This window comes from Macrosteles quadrilineatus, unplaced genomic scaffold (assembly GCF_028750875.1).
Source record: "Macrosteles quadrilineatus isolate MER2022 unplaced genomic scaffold, UCM_ALF_1.0 Scaffold_8__2_contigs__length_117827958, whole genome shotgun sequence".
In the NCBI taxonomy this organism is placed as follows: domain Eukaryota; kingdom Metazoa; phylum Arthropoda; class Insecta; order Hemiptera; family Cicadellidae; genus Macrosteles; species Macrosteles quadrilineatus.
This window is the reverse complement of record NW_026542601.1, coordinates 8,029,586-8,051,955: the sequence shown is the minus strand read 5'-3', so window position 1 is coordinate 8,051,955 and position 22,370 is coordinate 8,029,586. Positions and strand designations below refer to the sequence as shown.

Below are 22,370 nucleotides of genomic sequence, written 5' to 3'. Positions count from 1 at the left end.
GTGCTCATGGATGCTTTATATTTATTCGTTTTGAAGAGTAGTTACTGATACACAATTATTCCTACGTTTATTATTCACGGAAACTAAAAATAAACTTATGACGTTGTCCAATGGAATTTACACATTTTTAAACGACGTGGAAAAAATCAAATAGGTAAGAGACCCCTGACCACCTAGTTTTGATTTTGATACTGACCAATAAATTTTGAACCATTTAAAAATATTATTTAGATTACATATTTTAGATTTTTGTCACTTAGTACACACTATATTACAACGATACTTTAAACCTTGAAGGTGTATAATTGTGGTTGTTTTTCTAGGCTTCCATTATACAATGAACGGCGATAGCTGTTTTAGATCACCATTCTGACCCTACAGTGTATCCCAATTATAGTTAGTGGTTCCCTAACCGCTCGCCAGGGGCGCTATGAGCAACGGTTTGCGGTTTTGGTCTAGCGCGCATGCTCGGTCACAACGCGTGCGCCGTAACATCCAGTGTTGCCAATAACCATTGATGCCAAGCGAGGGAATTCCGTTTTTCCATCGAAACTTATTCTTTTTTCAAATGTGTAAGACAAAGACAGAAACATATGCTTCAAATGTTCCCGCATTACAATGGGGTTTACTGTTTGTTGATGCAGCAAATTATGGTTCAGCACATAAATTATCGCTTATTCTGAGCAAAATATGTTCCTATTGTATACTTTTTGTTTGGTCGCTTGGCAATTATTTTGTAGCTTTTGAGCCAAAAGGTCCGAGTTCTGTCTGAACGATTGGAAATTTATATCTGGTTCTATTATAGTGCGGCGATGACGATCCAAAGGTCCGATGGTTCTTCTCTTTCAAGCTTAAATGTTACACTGCCTCATTTAATAATTGCAATAATTTGGTACTGATACCACAATAAAAGCAACAGTAAAAAGAAATCACGCTCTTGTAAATATTTGAATGCTTGTAAAACAGCGATAAATGAATGGTAAACATTAAAACTGATGTAACTCATATCAGAAATAAACAGACTTTGGATTAGGCTAAGCTGATCCATTACGATGTCATAAAATATGCGTAGCATAAGGTAATTTGTCATTTATATCCAATAGCCGCAGCCTCAAAACGTTGCCCCAACTACTCCAGGGATACACCCGATACGTTCCTTAACTAAGCTAAGTAGCGTCTTTCTTTCACTGTATAATTGAGTAGGTTAGGTCAGGTTAGGTTAGGATAGGTTAGGTTAGGATTCGTTGGTTAGGATAGGTTAGGTTAGGTAAGGTTAGGTTAGGTTACGATGAAACGTAAACAAGGACATTACTTCTGCCGGCAACTCACCCCTACTGGCTTGGGCTTGGCGCAACTAACATTTTTTGGGACCCTTTTAGGGTTTGGTGCAATTAAGGAACTCTTTGGCGCAATTAATGCACGACACTCAAAACTACTCTAAACAGCTGCTCTACATCATCAAACGTTATTGGGAAAGGGTCCGAAAGAATATACGGACTCATTCAGTGACAAAATCAAGTCGTAATCTTCACTTCACCTGACGGTCTGTCAGTTGATTATACTTACAGGTACTATTTTTGTGCCAAGCAAACAGTAACAAATAATTCGATTTTAATATTTTCAATGATAAACAAACGATGCGGAGTACTGCCCGATATAATTTCATGACTTGCGTTTACTCGCCGCTGACTCATGGGATTGATGGGATCAAATTGCAAAGATTAGTACTTTATAGACAAACAACTTGCTGATAGGCGGTAGTTGATAAAATTGTTTCGGATCATTATGGAGGTATAAATATAGCACAGTAGTCATGCAAAGTTTTTATAGAAGTAGTGTGTCTGCAATCGCAAAAATAAAAGTGTTGTTCGTTGTATACAGTGGGAAACTAGAAATTGGTAAACTACTACGGTACTTAATTGCTGCTTCCCTATAGGGAAATTCGCTTAATACACACAGTTGCTGTCTAAATCTCCATATGCAACTACAATAAACATTCTAATAAAATAACTGGCATAAACGACGTATAAGGACATAAAATAAGTGATTGGTGACATAAAGGACATACAACAGGACATACAAGACGTGACTTGGTGACATATTTCCTCCGTTATATAACACGATCACTACCAATCACGTAGTTGATTATGCGAGTTGACAAAGCAGTGAAAGTGGCGGAGTGCCACAGGGCTCAGTCTTTGGACCGCTCACATTTTTCTTCCTCGCACTAATGACGAATTATTTGTTGTCTTAGTTACTGCCAGGGTCTTAGTTTTAAGCTAGATTCATAGACGGTCATTTTTTACTAGGGTTTTGTTGTTGAATCCAATTTCATAACATTTATAAACTTATCAAATTTGTTTGTGGTTATTGTGTTTGAAGTATTTAACTATGGGTACTAAATTGATATTGAGGCCACCCTTTGGTAATCACCCTTTCATCAAATAAATGGATTTTATTCAAGAATATATACTTAAGAATTTTACCTTTATCATGTTTTAATAAAATGAAGTAGGTCATGCATTTGTATCAAAATACATGAAAAAACAAGATTAGCCTATATTGTAGTATTGGATTGAGAAAAACACTTTAAATTTATTGTAGAACATATAATCTTTAAATAAATCTTAATAGATTGATCTAAAACTCAGAACTGAAACAAAACATATCTTGCAGCGATTCTAAAACTCTTGCCATTTATATAGTTTATTATCTTTAAGTGCGGTCCAGCTTACAGACATTTTTTATATTGTTGCTTCAACTTTGCCATTATTTTCAAACATTGTGCAGAATAAGACGTTTCCTGATTTTTTATTTCTAATACTTGAACATCAAAACACATGATAACAAATCTAGGAACTAAGAAGTTTATGTAAAAAAATAAGCTGAATCATACCGGATTACATAGAAAACGTCAACAAGAAAATTTGACGTACTGGAACGGAGAAAATATTTTCTCATTTGACTTTGAGTTGATTTTCCCTCCACTAGTTTAAAATCACTATAAAACCATCCCAAAGAAATTTGCAAAAACTGTGCTTCTAACATGATAAATTCTCTACCAGAACTTCATAGTTTGATCAATGTTTCACACAATATCGAACAGTCTGTTTGCACTAACTGATGAGTTGTGATCTCGCGTGTTTCAGTTCGTGCAGAATGAAGATTAAATGGAGGTAAATGTGGAATCGAACCGAACGACACGGCATCACGCGACAGAGGGAATTGAGAAATCCCAAAAGTGAGAAATTAGAGGGTTTAAGCCAATTGCTGCAACACAATCTAGGGTGAGATCTTTATTTGCGATTCATTGAATGGTAAAATAATACATTTCAGAATTAGAGTACGAATCTGTATACTGTAAAAATAACATTGTCAAGCCTTGATACATCGATTAAAATTCGTGCCTGAAACTATAGTATTTACTATATTGATGAAATGATAACATCAATAACAAATATTTTGTAGTATTTTCAGCTAGAAGTAAAAAGCTACCGTGACTATGGAATGATGGGTAACAACCACCAACGATGGTAACAGCACTTCTCTAGTACGTTACCCCACTTTTCTTGGAAGGGAACTAGGAGGTAAAATACTTTTATGTTGACAACAAAATTTAAACTTGATTGCATTCATACTGAAATGAATTCGATTTCATAAATAATTCAGTATATACCTTAGAGTCAGACAACCATTACTTTAATACTTTTATGTTTTATACTTTTCAATGAAATGGTGACCATACAAAGTAGGTAATTTAAGCCAAGTATGAATGGAGATGAGTGTATGATGAGTGGCGCGATCTTGTAGCCTTGTTAGTGACTAAGGCCGACGTATTCCTTAGACACAGCTGTTAATTAATAGCCCATACACCTAATGGCAACTAAGGGACCTACAGTTGTAGTGGAATCCTAACCACATTTTTGCCTTGGTGTATACGAATTGGTTTAATTTTCAGGATAGTACTACGGATAGTCGTAGTACTCACTCGTGCGGAAGTTAATCCACACCAGGGAGTATCGCATACACAGTGCATGCCTATAAATATCCACAATTCGTAACCTCCTAGTAGTTGGATTACAGGACGACGCCACCCATTCCCAAACCTCAAACCTCAATCTTCAACCTTCAACCTCTTCCTCGCCATCAAACACTTTTTGATGGCCAAAACGACAACTACGAAACTCTTCAGTTTCACTGTAAATGTCAGCGTATATTGCTCACGTCAAGGCAAGGCACGTGCGATCTAAGATGAAATTCCATCATAAGTCATGAAGGTTTCAAGACTTTTAAGCCCTTGTTAGTTCCGACCCCCAGTCTTATCAGAGACTAGGCCAACCTGTCCTTGGGCAAGGTCATCAGGAGGCCGATGATAACATTGTTCAACAGTAGGTCTGCCTTTGTAGGTAGTTTGGAAAGTTGTAGAGGAAAGCCTGTTGAGTGCGTAGTAACGAGTTGAAATACCTGTGCAAATTAAAAGTACATTCAAGTTTATGAATATTTATAACTCTTTACGGTAGACAAAAAATGTTGGTCAAGTAAAAAATATTAAGATACTTTTTCTTGTTTTCAGATGACACCATTGACTATATACCATCTACTACAATACATAGGCTACATTTATTTAAAGAAAGAATATAAGTATCTGTAAGGCATGTAATTAAAGTAATTAAGTAAATAATGCCAATGGATGGGTGCGTTTTCCATCATATTTACACTTACATTTATTTATTTTCCCATTTAATTATTCTAATAACGCCACTGGCAAGTCGAGTTCACCGTGCATATTTACCCTTTCGTTTATTTAATTTATCATATGTTTGGAAAAAAACCAAATAAAAATTCTTCTTCTTTCAGTTCAATGGAAAAGCTACACAAATTTACGTAAATTTCGATCGATGTAATTTCACACTAATATTCAACCTTTGTTCATTTTCATCGAAGAAATCTTAGTTTTTAATTCCAAAACGATACACATATCCAGTACAAAGGCTATACAAAATTTGCGAAAACTTGATGACGTTACAGCTACCTACAATTTCTCATTGTTCTATTTCAAATAATTAGCATTCATAACACATCTTACAGTTCAGCTGTTCAACAATACTGACAAATTCATTCAAACTTCACATGAGTCATTTATCAGCTGATGACTTGACACCTGTCGTGCTGTAACATGTGAGGTCGGACTCGAAACAGAATATATCACACCTCGGACGCCTCCACGCATAATTTCAGAAACTCAGGAACACTACCAACCTGAGAAGATTTATGGTGAAGAAATCAGAATAAAAGCCTTGGCATTTCCTATTGCTCCATGCAGCTTTCTCCGTGATGCAAATAGATGCAATCGACCAGTTACACGAAATAGAAATTCGGTTGTAAAATAGCCTGTTTTAACAAAAATGTAAAAAAATGAAAAGCTTGACACAATATTCAAAATGTTAATAACAAAATATTTAATGTAAAACACCCTTTGGTGTTGATAAGAAATGGTCGATAAATTTGGTCAGATGTTATTTATAAAAAATTTAGGCTTAGTTATGACAATACCTTATTTGCGTTCGGCATCTAATCGTTTTAGGCAAATTTGTGGAATCTTCAGGTTTTATGGGCAAATATGTATTATATATTTTTTATGTGATGGTCTTCAGATCACTGATTGAAGTCTTGTGTTACAATGACTGTTGAGCTTTTAATTATTTAGTTCAGAAGTGGTTGACTTTAATACAGTATCTTTATCTAGTTTTCTATTGAACATTTATTTACGTTTAATATCACTTGCCAAACTTAAAACACTTAAATTATCTGCATGCACCATACAATCATTCGACGATTGGCGGAAATCAAATGTGGGACCTTGTAGCCAAAGTCAAACGTTCCAGTCACACCCAAGCTTCTCCAAGATCAGATATTGAACAAGACTTTCAAATAGGAAGACTCCCTGAAGGACACTATTCAAATCTACTTGCATTTTACATATCAACCAAAAGGAATCGTCAACGAAAAGGGTAAATTTTAAAGATCGAAAAGAAGAAGTTTAATTTACAGAGTGCAGTTATTTCTTCAAGTTTGCTCGCTTTTAGATCAATTCATTGAAAAAGAATACTCCCTTGCATTTAACGATAGTCTTGAGGATGTATGCCATCCTGTATGCGGCCTAAATGGCACGTTTATTCTTCGTGATGCCAATCAATAACATTAAAATATTACTTTGATTCATTTTCAGTAGAATGCAACGCTTATTCACACAATATTGTATGACTTTTTCATTGTATCCTAATTTTGTTTGAACAAAATTGCAATACGGGGTTCCCTTGTCACTTACCAAACCTAGCTTTCCTGGACTTATAGATATTATGTAGGTGGGGCAGCTGAGTCTAGCGCTCAGCCAGAAGATCATCGGTTCGATCACAAGACGAGGTAATAGAGCAATAGCTTTTTGACGGTTCAAAACTGAATTCAGCTGCCCTTAATCATTGTGCTTTCTCTGAAATGATTCTAGCAACGAAGCTGGTCTTCGTCAGTAACAAAGAGAAGGAATTTCAAGCCATTCTACAGTTACCCATCATTCCTACTCGGGGGTTATGTATGTCCAGTTGCATTCCCTTCTTAACTGGCAATACTTTTGTTCATCTTCTGTGCTGTAGATAAAATCCCATTACCCTGATCCAGCCATTAGCCTCCATTGCTCCCGATCTAGATTCACTCTCTTTGACCTTGAATCCTTTCCCAAGGGTCAGAGGGCGGCGAAGGAGGCCGCTTTCGTCACAATTACCCTGACAGGAGAAAGTAAGCCCGGAAATCCGGAGTTCTTACAGCTGGGGTGCCGCAAGGTTCTGTCCTAGCACCACTTTTGTTCATGATCTTATCTGCCAGATTTATCGAACAGTTCGATAAGCCTTCTATTTCGACTGTGTGAACTATAGAATTCCAGAGTCCCTAGGACTAATAAGTTGGATATTGATGTTCACTATTTGATATTGTCAAAATCTTAAGACAACATATTTAATTTGGTAGTTAAAATGTCTGAACTTTCATGACATATTCCGGTAGAAAATGAGGGTTTTTACCTTAGGATGCAAGAAACACACAGGATATTCCTGATTATGGCTGAAGAACAATTATGTATATAGACTTTTTGTTTGATGCCTCGTTTATGAATAAAACCGCAAAAAATGCCATTCTTACAAAATCCCGTTTTTTGCTATGTTTATCAGCTTTAGCAATCTAGAGTATATTGCAATGCGTAAAAATTCTGAACTATCGTAGTCTGCAACACCATCTGACTAGTTTATTGCACACTTCTCATTCCGTAATACCTTCTTCATGACTTTTTCTGTTTTGTAAGGCCTAGATAGCACCAACGTTCAAAAGTAAAATACACAATTCACGACGATGATAATTTTGGAACGTATGCCAAATCGACCAAATCTAAATAAAAACAGATTTAGTTGCGGTGCCCAGAGTTAACTTTTACTTTTACTTCCCAACTTTGTCTGACCAATAACAGAATCTCGTGTTCATACAAATTACTACAAACAGCTCAAACTAAGAAGTAACGGACCGAAGAGGAAGTAGGATATACAAGTAGCTCTTGAGAACAAACCGACGCGGTTCTCAGAACAGTTAAGGAGCGCAGAGATTCAAGTGGTTTAGAAATAACCGAAGAACTCATAACTCATAGAGATGGAAATAGAAGAGAAAAGAGTGTTTGCTGGAGGTTGGATATTGATAGGTAAACCTTCAAAGTAGAGATTTGCTCGTACCTTAAGGAATTCATCAGTCAATCGTAATTCATTTTAATTTAGAAGCTAGAAACGTTTCATAATTGTCAATTTTATGGATTACAGGAGAAAAAGATGTTTTAGGATTTAGGATTTTTAATCTAACACAGTGAACACAATACATCATTATTACATTGAGGGATGCAGGTACACCATTGAATATATAAAACTTGTATATACAATATGATGAGTGTAGAATGGATTCATATGCCTCCTTAAGCTTTATTACTGACTAAGATCAGCTGTTTCCTAACCAACACCATTACTTTAAAGTTCAATTAAGGACAGCTGGGTCCAGTTTCAAACCATTAAATACTGATTTGATACAGGGTTAAAACAGGCTACCTTCTGATAATTACTAGAGCACTTAATACTTCTATATTGAGAGATTGGCAAGCACATTGAAACGACAATAACTTAATAGGATTTTACAACTAGGAGGATTAAGATACATTTACGAACTGGATAATCAAGACACATTGACTTGTAGAAGTAAATCCTGGTTTTGTATCTGAAGGTAACCGAGGTAACCCAACCGAGGTTCGAAATGCGAGGTAAGTGGGAGATAACGGCTGTTACGTAACAAGTAGTAATTGTAATGACCGGGTATAGAGGCTTGCAGCTCAAGGAGACTAAATATAGCCACTTTCACCCAAGAAATCAACAAGGAGTACGCGATGCACGGCAGAAACAGAACCCACTGCTGGGAGAGGGAAAGTAAAGTAGGTGATGCTATGTGAGATTATTTTAAACACTATTTTATAATTTAGATAATATAGTGGAAGGATATTTTTGTATGGAGATAAGAAACTGGTTGCCAATTTGGTCGTGCATTAATTGCGCCAAAGAGTTCCTCAATTGCGCCAATCCCTCAAAGGGTCCCAAAAATGTTCCTTACGCCAAGCCCAAGTCAGGTAGGGGTGAGTTGCCAGAAGCAATGTCCTTGTTGGTTACGTGTCATCCTAACCTAATAATTTAATCTGAAATGATAACCTAACCTAACTTAACTTAACCTAACCTACAAAATTATACAGTCAAAGAGGGCCGACACTTGGAATGTATCGGCTGGCTCCCTGGAGTAGTTGGCGCAATCCAGGAATACCCGACTACCTGACTCAGATCTGTTGGCGCAATTAATGCCCACCCGCAAATTTTACTATTTCTTGAACCTTAAAAAAACACCTTAAAAGCTATCGGATGTTTTTGAACTTTAAATCATTTATTTACAATTGAAGAGACACTTAAAATATTCTTTTGAATACGATTTGTCTTTTCATCCAACAGTATTGGCTATTTTTCTAAGTATGAATAAAATAGTGTTACACTTCCTAAACTTTTTTTGAACAAAGTCAATGTGTTTTTAAAATAAACGACCTGGTAAAGTATTCCAAAGGGTGGATCTTACGAATTGACATACAATCTATATTATTAATGTTGTATACATAAATAATGCACCCTTTGTTTCTTACCTGACTAACGCAAAATTGAAATCCTTAATGCTTGTCGACGTACCATACTTTCGTGAGTAGTCGTAACAATTGAACTGTTCTAGGTTTATAAATTTGTGAAGGGTCTTTAAGCCTATTTACCAAGGGGGGAATTTTATATAAGAAAAAAACATACCTTTGAAGTCTCAGCTGTTACGTTCTTTTGAGTATTTTAAGTATTTTATAAATACTAGGAAAATCAATCGAAGTTTTGTCAAATTGATCATAACAAGCGTAGTTTCTTTGCTACCCACATCAAATTCATTCAAAGATTTTCCGTGGGAGTTTTTCTCCATTAAATTGTTATAATTTAAAGTAATAACAAAATATGGATCGATTTATTTAAAATACCCAACCTTAAAAAAGGTTTGCAATACACCATAACTTTACTTCTTATCACCCACCTTTCACCTTGATTGGACAGAACAGTTGACAAACAGGTGATTCGCACACGACGATTACCATGACAATGGATTACAACAGGGAAATCAACCTTGGCGATATTCTCGAGTTTTTCTGAGAATCGCGACTTTACCGCATTCTGTAGGGTGAAACGGTATTTAATTAATTGTACCCAATTAGGCAAAGGCAATCAGGTGTTAGGTAAGCCTATTGTTGACAATGCCATACAATGGACGCAGTGGAGACGTTGTGGATGTATTACGATATGTGTCTGATATAGGAGGTTGGCTCACGGTGTGTTGTTGAAATTTACATCATTGATAAATGTTTTGATCTATCCAGATTTATCATCTATAAGCTTTTGTTGGAGTCAGTACTTGATTGATTTATTTATTTATATCATCCTATACTATTGACGTATGGTCAAAAATCACCTATTCTCTTCCCCGTAGCAGCAAACCTAAACGTTAAATCTAATGATGCTATTTAAATTGGGAATAAATATGTCTTATATGGAAATATTTTAGTAAAAATGTAATCAGACAAGTTAAAATCGCTTAATCTGCAGGTTTGCTGCGGCGGGGGTGTTACATACTTTAAACTCGTAAGAACCTCACAGTGGAAAAGTGAAAAACACATGAAATATTAACAGTAAATATAATTAATAGTTGTGTTACTAGTGTGCGAATTGGCACTTTGCTGCACAAGAGAGAAATGTTTACGCGCTAGTGTGAAAAGTTTCTCGAGTAGAAAATATAGTTTACTGTTCACATATTTATTCAACATAACTTAAAATGTAAGATATACCTTGTTCAACATAACTAACTTCTTTAACACAATACGTTATTATACAATCAAGGAACCGGAAATATTTAATAAATTCAAAAACTCCAATACATCCAAGTTATAATTAGTTACAATTAACTTTGTTGTTAGGTAACCACCAAAACTAGTGTAATTACTACATTTAAACTAGAACAAAACCATTTACAAACACTCTGTTTACCAAGTTTAATGGGTGACTAATCTTCGGTATCTACAACGGTTTGTTTACTTGTCTAATTTGTTTGTCTGATACGACCTTGGTAAGGAGACCGAAATGGGGGTAATGGTTAAAAAATACAATCTTACCCAGGGATGTATGTGTCAAAGGTCAAAACGTTGAAAACGTGGGCGAAAACGTGCTTTCAGTCAAAACGTGCACGCCCTACAAACAATAGTTAGGAAATATACCTTGCTGTAGTGTTTCATCATTTATGTTCATAAAACTGTATAAATTTACCATGTTTTCAGTTAATTTTGGTTCAAAATATTTATTCATTTACTGTATTTGTAGATGATACTTTAGTGGTGTGCATCGATGTATAATAGTCATAATTTGTTTGCTTCACAAACTTTCAACTAGTTTAAACATATATTTAACACGCTGTGTGTATTCAAAGCAAAATTACGACCATCAAATATTATATTATTTTGCTAAAACATTAAATAATTAATACCTACAAAAAGCTTAACACAGATAAATATTTTGTGCAACAAGATCAAGAGTATTTGAGCATCTCTAATGAACTCAATCGATAGACTAATTTAATTAACGGGTGAACTTTGACCATATCTTTAAAGTGATAAATGCAATATCTACACGATATCGTATATAAACGTGATCAAACTATTATGTAAACAAGAGAGTAGAGTCAACGATATTTATAGCCTAAATTAATATTGGAAAAACTTCGGGTGAGCCACGATGATTTTGTAATAACACCAACTTAACAAATAAATTTATAAAATCAGATATATATGAGACATGTAAATTAGAAACAGAAAAATCGTCCTAAATATATTATTAATAATAAACAGTTCGATTAGTAGTTAATATGAATTAGTGGGTATCAAAAAAAACTTTTAATAGCCTAACTAATAATTAAAAATAAATACCTAACCGTAGTTAAAATTATTAATACACAATTAATAAATGTAAAAATTATCCGATAGAATAAGAAATAATATGAATGTATGATGACGTAAGCATTATGGAAAAAGTTTGTGGAAAGAGCTATAGAATAAACAGGTTATTCAGTGAAGATTTTAATAATTTTATGAGCATGGCAAAATTTGAATGTTGGACCTTCGTCAAAGAATATGTGATTAAATTGGTAATATAATTAAACCCACCACTTAATGTAAAAAATATATTGTGAATATCATAGAAACAAAATTTAAGTGTACATAAATAGTTTGAAACCAATTTAGCGAAGTTTAAATTAAGTATAAAAATGATTAAATATTTTTGTGCCTTAATATTTGAGTTTCAGCATAATAGGAACGCTTAAAATACATTTTTATTTTATGTAATTACGAATTATTTCTCCCTGAAAAACACCACCCAATTGCCTTCCGAATTCAAGAACCGATATTTAGAACTTACAACAATTAACACGTTCCGAACCGTTATATTTTCCTTATACATCATCTGCTATCTACAACCCAAAGTATCTTACTCTGTGTACAACCGGAAGATTGTAATGGAGTAGCGGCTTCCTGCAGAAACGGAGCGTATCGCATAAACAAGTTGGGACAATGTGGCATTGTTTGGAACAGCTTAACCTCGGATTGAGAAGATACGCCTATGACCTTAGGCAAGAACTAGGTGCTAAGATAAGAAAGGTGTCAGTGATACGCTCGTAGACATGACCTCAGGCAAGAACTAGGTGCTAAGATAAGAAAGGTATCAGTGATACGCTCGGAGATATGACCTTAGGCAAGAACTAGGTGCTAAGATAAGAAAGGTGTCAGTGATACGCTCGTAGATATGACCTTAGGCAAGAACTAGGTGCTAAGATAAGAAAGGTGTCAGTGATACGCTCGTAGATATGACCTTAGGCAAGAACTAGGTGCTAAGATAAGACATGTATCAGTGATACGCTCGTAGATATGACCTTAGGCAAGAACTAGGTGCTAAGATATGAAAGGTATCAGTGATTCACTCGTAGATATGACCTCAGGCAAGAACTAGGTGCTAAGATAAGAAAGGTGTCAGTGATACGCTAGTAGATATGACCTTAGGCAAGAACTAGGTGCTATGATATGAAAGGTAACAGTGATACGCTCGTAGATATGATCTTAGGCAAGAACTATGTGCTAAGATAAGAAAGGTATCAGTGACACGCTCGTAGATATGACCTCAGGCAAGAACTAGGTGCTAAGATAAGAAAGGTGTTGGTGATACGCTCATAGATATGACCTTAGGCAAGAACTAGGTGCTAAGATATGAAAGGTATCAGTGAAACGCTCGTAGATATGACCTCAGGCAAGAACTAGGTGCTAAGATAAGAAAGGTGTCAGTGATACGCTAGTAGATATGACCTTAGGCAAGAACTAGGTGCTATGATATGAAAGGTAACAGTGATACGCTCGTAGATATGATCTTAGGCAAGAACTATGTGCTAAGATATGAAAGGTATCAGTGATACGCTCGTAGATATGACCTTAGGCAAGAACTAGATGCTAAGATATGAAAGGTATTAGTGATACGCTCGTAGATATGACCTTAGGCAAGAACTAGGTGCTAAGATATGAAAGGTATCAGTGATACGCTCGTAGATATGACCTTAGGCAAGAACTAGGTGCTAAGATATGAAAGGTATCAGTGATACGCTCGTAGATATTACCTTAGAAAAGAACTAGGTGCTAAGATATGAAATGTATCAGTGATACGCTCGTAGATATGACCTTAGGCAAGAACTAGGTGCTAAGATATGAAAGGTATCAGTGATACGCTCTTAGATATGACCTTAGGCAAGAACTAGGTGCTAAGATATGAAAGGTATCAGTGATACGCTCGTAGATATGACCTTAGGCAAGAACTAGGTGCTAAGATTTGAAAGGTATCAGTGATACGCTCTTAGATATGACCTTAGGCAAGAACTAGGTGCTAAGATATGAAAGGTATCAGTGATACGCTCTTAGATATGACCTTAGGCAAGAACTAGGTGCTAAGATATGAAAGGTATCAGTGATACGCTCGTAGATATGACCTTAGGCAAGAACTAGGTGCTAAAATAAGAAATTTATCAGTGACACGCTCGTAGACATGACCTTAGGCAAGAAATAGGTGCTAAGATATGAAAGGTATCAGTGATACGCTCGTAGATATGACCTCAGGCAAGAACTAGGTGCTAAGATATGAAAGGTATCAGTGATACGCTCTTAGATATGACCTTAGGCAAGAACTAGGTGCTAAGATATGAAATGTATCAGTGATACGCTCGTAGATATGACCTTAGGCAAGAACTAGGTGCTAAGATATGAAATGTATCAGTGATACGCTCGTAGATATGACCTTAGGCAAGAACTAGGTGCTAAGATATGAAAGGTATCAGTGATACGCTCTTAGATATGACCTTAGGCAAGAACTAGGTGCTAAGATAAGAAAGGTGTCAGTGATACTATTGTAGATATGACCTTAGGCAAGAACTAGGTGCTAAGATAAAAAAGGTGTCAGATACGAAATGATGGGATAGTTGTTTGTGTAAATGTCGTATTCGTATTAGTTCGACATTTTATATAGGCCTACAGCTTAAAAGGCAATCTGTGTATATAATAAGTTAATCGTGGTGGTGGTAAAATCTTGTGTATTACAAGCACAAAAAGTCACTGCTGCTCTTAATACAGAAATAGCTATTGTTTACAAAAATTTGAACTTAATAGCTGGCCAAAGGCAAATATTCAAATGATAATAGAATTTGCTTAAGCTTGTTGTGACGACAACAGATAAAGGTTCAGTCTGTGTCAAGATTTAATATAAAATTAAAAGTGTGGTTGTTTAAAAGAATCGTCTATAATTATTTATAAATGCAGCTTTCCGAAGCACCAACATGTTCTGTCTGTTAACATAATTGTTAACAACATAACATAATTAACACTGTTAACATTGTTGACACAATTGAAATCCCACAATCTATTATATATTTACTATATTATTGTTTGTCTCATACAAGTTTTTTTTTTTTTGATGTCGAATTAAGTAAAATCCGCCTAGACTTACCATAACCAATTGTAATTCTACACACAGTAATTTTGATAGACAAAAGACAACCAATTTCTTTAAACAATCGTCTTCTATGTGTGTAAAAAAATATGCAATCCTGATTGTAGGACAAAACCAGATTTATTAAAATTAAAAATACACTTAAATAATTAACATTGTGAAAATTCAGCAAGATATTAACAGAAGACTTTCTGACACATATAGTCATTTTGAAATATATTTATAATATGTCTTGAATGTTTAAACTCGTATTTTGAACATTGTAGTGGAAGAGACCCCGTGATCTAATCCCGCATATCACCGACGGTTTTACTATTGTCTATTGGATACCGAAGTCAATAGTATAAATTGTATCAATAGGCAAAGGTTTTACATATAAGATAATGTCGAAACAATGTAAATCGGAGCCTACCTCAATGTGTAGTCCATATATCGAAAATAGAATAGTGTCATAGACTAGGTTATTTATTCCTATGTTATTTGGGAACTTACTCCACCAGGAGCTTTACAAAAGTAATAATAATGGTACTGTCAAGTATATTTTCATGTTTTGCGACGGTAGCGCTGCCAGATCTTTGAGAAGGTTCTACTATGAGGTAGGCAACAGGTATAACCCATGATCTCAAACCCAGTTGACCTTAACCCCATTATATAACCTCTGCCTTGTCTGCAACTTGTTTTACATTTGTCAGACTACCGAACAAATTACACTATTGCATCCGGGTAGGCTTTAGTGACACTTTCATAATAGATTCAGGGTTTATGTCTTGGGAATTCCCAGCATTTAAGGTCCATTGCGTAAAAGGCAGGTGGTTCCTAAAACATGATAGTTTGTAGGTTAAAATGTTTATTTTCTTTTTTTAACATCTGTTGACTTTTATTTTGGGATCACAAATTTTGAGATGTTTTGCAGGTCTTGAGATTTTGAAAATATTTCCTCCCTTAGTAACAAGGAAAATCATAATTTGTTTAACCTCTGCAAATTTATATTTTAGATCCAGAGCAAGGGGGAGGTCTTTTTTCATTTTCAACATTATTTTTACGGTATCCTCTATTTTTGCTTTATTTTTCTTGGATTCGGAACTCTTATCTGCTGGATGCAATAAGATAGTCAATTAAGTCACTATAAAAAAACCTTGATAAAATGATAATATATCAATTATATTATATCCAAATCTCTTTGAAAAAGACACTGTGTATAGCAATACACCTTGAGTATAAGATAAACCTTATTATAAAATATTAGAGGTTTTGACTAAGATTTAGATTGAAATTGAGCTGATGTAGGCTAAAAGAAACCCAGCATTGGCGACAAGTTTACTTTGAGATCAAGTTTAGTTGCTTAGTTGAAAAAACAAATATTTGTTGTAATCTCTGTTTTTGCTGCCCCAGGGTTGTAAGTGCTTCTAAAAAAGAACGAAAAAATAACAATGCAACAAGTGAGGAAAAGAGGACCCATTAAACTAACCATTACTGGCCCAACCAACTGGAATTTTAAATTTTATTCGTTTTGCCACTTTTACAATTAAGAAGAGATTTGGGAACTCGTTTTACGACGCACTCTAAAATTCGCCAAGCAATAAATTTTGCGGCGTAGACCACTGGACTCGGTCAAAGGCTACTAAAATATAAACTCGTGCGATAGACGACAATGGACCATTCTCAACTATATCAAAGACGTTCGAAGTGACGCAGACATCCGCCAGAGCGCCTTGCCAAAGTCAAAGGCTGCCAAAACTAACTTTCCACTGTATTTTTACACCTTCCACCAGGTGTATTGCCCACGCTTTTGGTGTTTTCACTTGAAACTTTATCTTCAAAACAAACACAAGGTTTAAACAACAACCATTGACGCGATGGTTGGCGCGTTGTTTATTTTTTAGTTTTTTATCAATGAGACAAGAAAACCCATGCGGAAAATGTACGGAGTGTATGTTATTAGGGATTCGTGATTTGTACCTTATATTATAGATTTAATTATGTATCATAATACAGAGTAGATGGTTAATAACAAAGTACAAGAGGTTAGAACTTATTTAGCCACTAATATTCCAAAATTAATTGTATTCTTAAGTTAGGCTGGGTTTCACTAAGTTGTGCTGTGTTTAAGGTTAGGAAAGCTAAAATTGTCGACTTTACCACTAAAAATCAAATTAATTCACTGCTACTGTACATAAAACGATGGAGCGAGCTGGTCTAGTGGTGGAGCGAGGGGCTTCGGTGCCCGAAGGTTCAAATCCCGCCAATCACCAATGGATTTTATCTATCTGCCGCAACCCACTACTAGGACGTTTATATAGTTGACTAGTCTGAAATAAAATAATGTGTAAAACAGTTTCGGGCTATAACTAGCGTCCTAGAATGTGAAGTTAGGATACTGCATACAAAACGAAGAATTATCTCTACACAGAGCAAACTTATTGATGGTGTCACCAACCTTGCCCGAGTTACTAAAGGGTGACTGTTGTCTGTGAGAGTGATAAGAATCTGTTACTTGATAAAGAGGTACTGGACAGTATAACCACAGAAAACATACTACTAGTATGTTTTCTGTGGTATAACCTATAACTTACTTAAACTTAACCTCTCTATGCTCGCTCGCATCGTTCTTCAGTCTGTCATACCCACTGATTACGTAAACAATAAAAACAAACAATTTTTTCAGAAAAATCATATTTATTTGATTATGCCTACCTACTAGCATAGATTAAACATAATTTCTTAGCTACTAATTAAGTCAACGATTCCAAAATGTTGTTTTTTGTTAAACTACATCCAGTTTATGAAGTCATATACAGCATATTGCCAGAATTCAGATACAAATTGGTGTATAGAACCATTTTCCCTTCTGTATGCTAAGTATAATTCCACAAAATATTTCTTGTACGAATTGAACTTACAACCAAAATAAAACGTCCATAATTAAAGATAAAAAATAAACCTTCTACAAAATATATTTTTCCGTCGTTCGATCATTTAATTGCGTTTTTATATCTGATAGTTCCTATGAAAGTTATCAGGCTAGAATTCATGTGAAACCCGCTTTTCATTTACAAGGACATTTAAATATTCTAATTACCACCTGCTAATTATAAACTAAACATAGCGTGACGGCCTACTTAGCTAAGTTGATACGTGAATCTTTGTAATCGCTAAATAGTAGCAACTGTTGAACGGTTTGGGCCGTTTCCTAATAATTTACTCATGTTTATTTCGTGTAGTTTAGTATAAAAGTATTTTTGTCTCTATGATTGTTAATGTTTAATATATAAGAGTTATTTAATAGGATACTAGCTGTTATAACCGTGCTTTGCAAAGGGAAGAGGACACGAAATAGAAACATTTTGATCTTTACTGTACATCAACCAACGCTTAATTTAGAAACAAAATTCAAACTTAATGACATTTATAGACACGTTTATGGCTTTAAAATCTGGTAAGTAGTGGAAAGCGCCATTTTGGAATCACCTAATCCTACAGTATATTAATCTAACGCGAAATTTGTTATGCATACAATGACTGGCTTTGGTCAATGCAAGTAGGCAAATCCTAATAGAAGCTTGTTTCATGGGTGGCAACGCTAGAGTGTTCATGCAAACAAAATTTATATACCGTACTTTATTTTATTTTTTAATACAATCTTTTGTATTTGGGCTTTTACGCTCAACTCTTTAGCTATGCCAGGAAATAATCAGTAACTAACAAATATGGATTTCATTTTAAATTTAAAGTTGGTAAATTAACCTTAAGGTCAAGATAAGATGAGTTCAGCCCGACATAAACATTCCTCTGCCAATTTCTTTATGGTTGTTCTATAGGAATGATAAAATCTATAATGATATGGTAAACCCATGTAAAAAACTGAAATAAGCACAAAAAGCTGTCGAAAAGTACGATGCAAAATGAAATTCGTTTACACAATAATGTGTGAACCTTAATAACAATCTGAAGTTCTATTTTACTAAAAAAGAATCGTGTTTGAAAAAGGGAACGCGACATTGTGTTTGAACAATGAGAACATTACGTGCACTTCATTAAAAGTTAAGTGAACAAGGACAGCAAGGCTTAGGTTTAAACCAATAAAAAACTATTGATTTCTCAGGATCGAACCGGCAACTTGTGACTAGCAACCTCATGTAATATGAGTAATTTTAAATTTGATGAATTCTGAGTAAAACAGGCCTACTGCAATCAATTCATTAACAGCACCATTGGCACTATTGCACTGAGATACTGTAGTAATAAAAAATGCATTTACTTAACTTACAATTTTATAGTGTTATATATCAAAGTAAACATTGTTTTTGGACGGTTCAGCAATAATAATTCATTTTAGGACAAAAAGAAATATACTATTACAAATTTAGACACATATTTTAACACCGGATCAAAAATGTTTAAATAAATTTAAATTTAGCAACTTTTGAAATTACACTACTGTGTGACTTGTAAGTTTGTGATTATATTCGTCGTATAGGGATTTGTACAATCGAATCTTAAAAACTTTTGACGTTAGAAAAATATGTTCTTGCAATAGATTTTTAGTAACGAATGAGTCGTTATGAAACTCTCTCAATACGAATACACTTCTTAAGCGTGTATTTAATTTCTTTTCGTTTTTGATAGCCTAGGTATACAGTACATATTTTTTAAATATAATACATTAAAAATAATTGTACACAAACATGCAATGTTGTCACACTTATAAAAACAGTAAATTGTATAGGACTCACCTAATTTCAAACTAAAAACAAAGCCAATCCGCTCGGTCCACTTGAAATAACCCACAGCAATTTATTCACTCTTATTTGCATCTTAAACTAAACCGTCACACAAAAACCACCACCTAAAAACTTAACACATGAACACGCATGAAAGATGTTGTCTGCTACAGTACTACTACCACTAACCGGCCAAGAACGTCGTAGAAATCTAACTGGCGGTGGCACAAATCAAAACAGCTGTTCAATAATGAGGGGGTGGGGAGAGGAAAGGAGGGAGGGCAGCGAACTCGCCAAGTGATTCTTGTCCGTCTGCGCTTACAAGTCTTTGACTTTTAGCGGTTTTGACGTCTTTGGTTCTATTGTTGAGTCCCTCGTTTTATCTTGGCGGGTTTGAATTGGGTTGTAGAGAGGTATTTGGAAAAATTAAATTTTGAATTTATGTTCTCTTTGAAAAATTAGAATTTATTTGCAAACTTGGTGTACTGTATATATCAATAATTGCAAAATAGTCAATGTCAAATTATAACATACTAACCTTTGAGATAAACCAGATAAACTATTGTTAAAAGTTTTAAACGAAAAAAAACAAATGCGTTTTGATATGGTCTTTTCAGATAGGTCTATCGATCGTATTGTTTATTGTTATGTAATCAAAATATTATTTTTCAATCTTTCATGTAATTTCACCAAAAGTGTTTTTGCATATCCTTATAGTACCTGCTTAGCAGATAACCTGCGGAATAAACAAATTCCCTTTTACCTTAAAATTGTGAGATTAATTTCCTTTTTAGCCTACACAACATTGGTTCTAATGAGTACTTAGGTTTGCTGTTACAAGGATAGTAATAAAGTCCGTGTTTTATTGAAATGTTGATAGCTTATTAAAAAATTAGCAAATTTTCAACATTTATTCTCAATGAGAATAAAATGGGGTTTTTAATTTACGCAATTTTGGAATTTTCTCCGTTAACCGTTAGGCATTCAACAAAGCTTCAAAGAAAATAGTAATTTTTTTGCATTATTGGGCTTAGTAAAATGGGTTAGAAATTATTTTAATGTTGTAGGTTAAAAAATGGGGAACAAAAAACTGATTACCCCTCCCATAGCCCGATCATGCTGCTTCGTAATTATATTTTAATACAAAATTCATTATCAAGAAATAATGACTTGGAACGGACAGTGTTTTTAGTCTCTATGGAAATCAAAACGGAAAAGAAAATTGGTCCCGGGTCTAGGTATTACAATGAAACTTTACAATAATAGCTTTTTTAATATAATGGAAAATTCGATTAAAACAATTAAAGACATATTTATTTTATACATAAAAATCTAAGTAATAACAATTTTAACATAAAAAAACAAAAGTTTCATTTACACTAAGATAAATAATCGTTATAAAACTCCGAAGGCAGTGTAGTTACTAGACCTGTAAAATATAAATACAAACCTGTAATCACAATAAATGATTTGTTAATGTTAAACACTTATTCAGCACTGTATTTAAAAAAGGGATAAAAAATGCAATGTAAATTACAACGTTCCTGTTCAAGTTTGGAACAGTTTATAACAAGAGAGAATCCTAAAACTTAAAATTACACTATTTTATCTCTGTTCTAGATTTTAAACAAAGAACCAGAATGAGGACATGCTGTGAATTGCTGTGATCGACAATCTACTGATGGAAACTTCAAAGTTTCTGTGGCAGTTACACTTGAAACAACAGTTGAGATAAGAAACAATAGCTATCACGATCATACTTAAAGAGAAGTGTCTTTGTTTTAGATACGAGCTCAGAGTTCCAAGTGAACCATTCAGTTTATGATTCCAGTTATGACATTGTATGACTTTAACGAGAAATTTCTTAGATCGTTATCGTAATTAACAATTGAGTTGGAAAATGCCACTGATAACTTTGTTTCTTTAATAATTTCTAAGGTTTTTAATTCTGAAGATGAAGCTTTGTACAACGTAGTGAACGATATTAAATACCCCCGCCACAGCAAACCTGCAGACTAAGCGAATTTCCATTTGCCTGTTTGGATTTACACTAGAATGCCTCCTTAGAAATATGACATTTATTCCCCATTTAATTGGCATTAGCTTAACGAGTACTTAGGTTTGCTGCAACAGGGAGGGTAAAAAGGTGTTTTTTGTTGTAAAATATTAATAGTTTAGTAAGAAATGAATGTATTTTCAAAATTCAATCAAAATATGTTCAAGTTAGCAAGTGAAATTAATTAAGTTAGCTAGTGAAAATACTATTCATGTAGTAATATCTCCTCAAAATGACTTCCTATATTTTCAACTTTGCTAAACAAGCATCTGGTAAGTGATTCAATAATTTCGTCTATTACGATTATTGGTGAACATTATACTACGGATATGTTGAATTATTGACTAGAATGCAACCATAAGCTACAGCTGATTAAATAAATCGATAAATAATTTCGATGTATGAGAAAGAAAATTATGCTGTCATTCTCAAAGTCTTCAAGCGTTGGCGGCAGCGAACACATAACAAAATAGAAGCGCTACTCGGAGCGCAGGAGCGTGGCAGTCTGACTAGCCGACGAAACGGACAAAGATGGCGGCGCTAGCCTAGTCCCGCCGTGTGCAACGCGCTGGTCGTCTGCTATGCTTCGAGTCAGTGTTGTTTACATAGGCTTTGTTTGAATGTAAAAATACTTTTGTATAAAAATTACTTAGGTTTTTCTGGAAGTACATGGTCGTATTAGTATATTGTTGGAAATATCTTAAACTAAATCGATTGTTTTTACTGTAGTAAATAGATTTTTTTTATCGCGGGAGAAATTTTTGTTTACAAATATATATCTGTTTAAAAAGCATCTTTGTTCGCATTATAAATCTGTCATATTGGTGTTATTTCTTGTTTCACGACAAACACGATGGCATTTTGAAC

The 22,370-nt window shown here is 34.5% G+C and overlaps 1 protein-coding gene across 1 annotated transcript in view; it reads right to left on the bottom strand.

The window, feature by feature from the left end:
• The window catches only part of LOC129001271 (mucin-2-like), a 75,128-nt gene extending 55,482 nt beyond the window's left edge, over positions 1-19,646 (bottom strand). The window contains exon 1 of the mRNA XM_054428512.1: positions 19,460-19,646. The gene's annotated coding sequence lies outside the window, so the exon portion shown is untranslated. The remainder of the gene's footprint in view (positions 1-19,459) is intronic.
• Between the last annotated feature and the right edge of the window lie 2,724 nt (positions 19,647-22,370).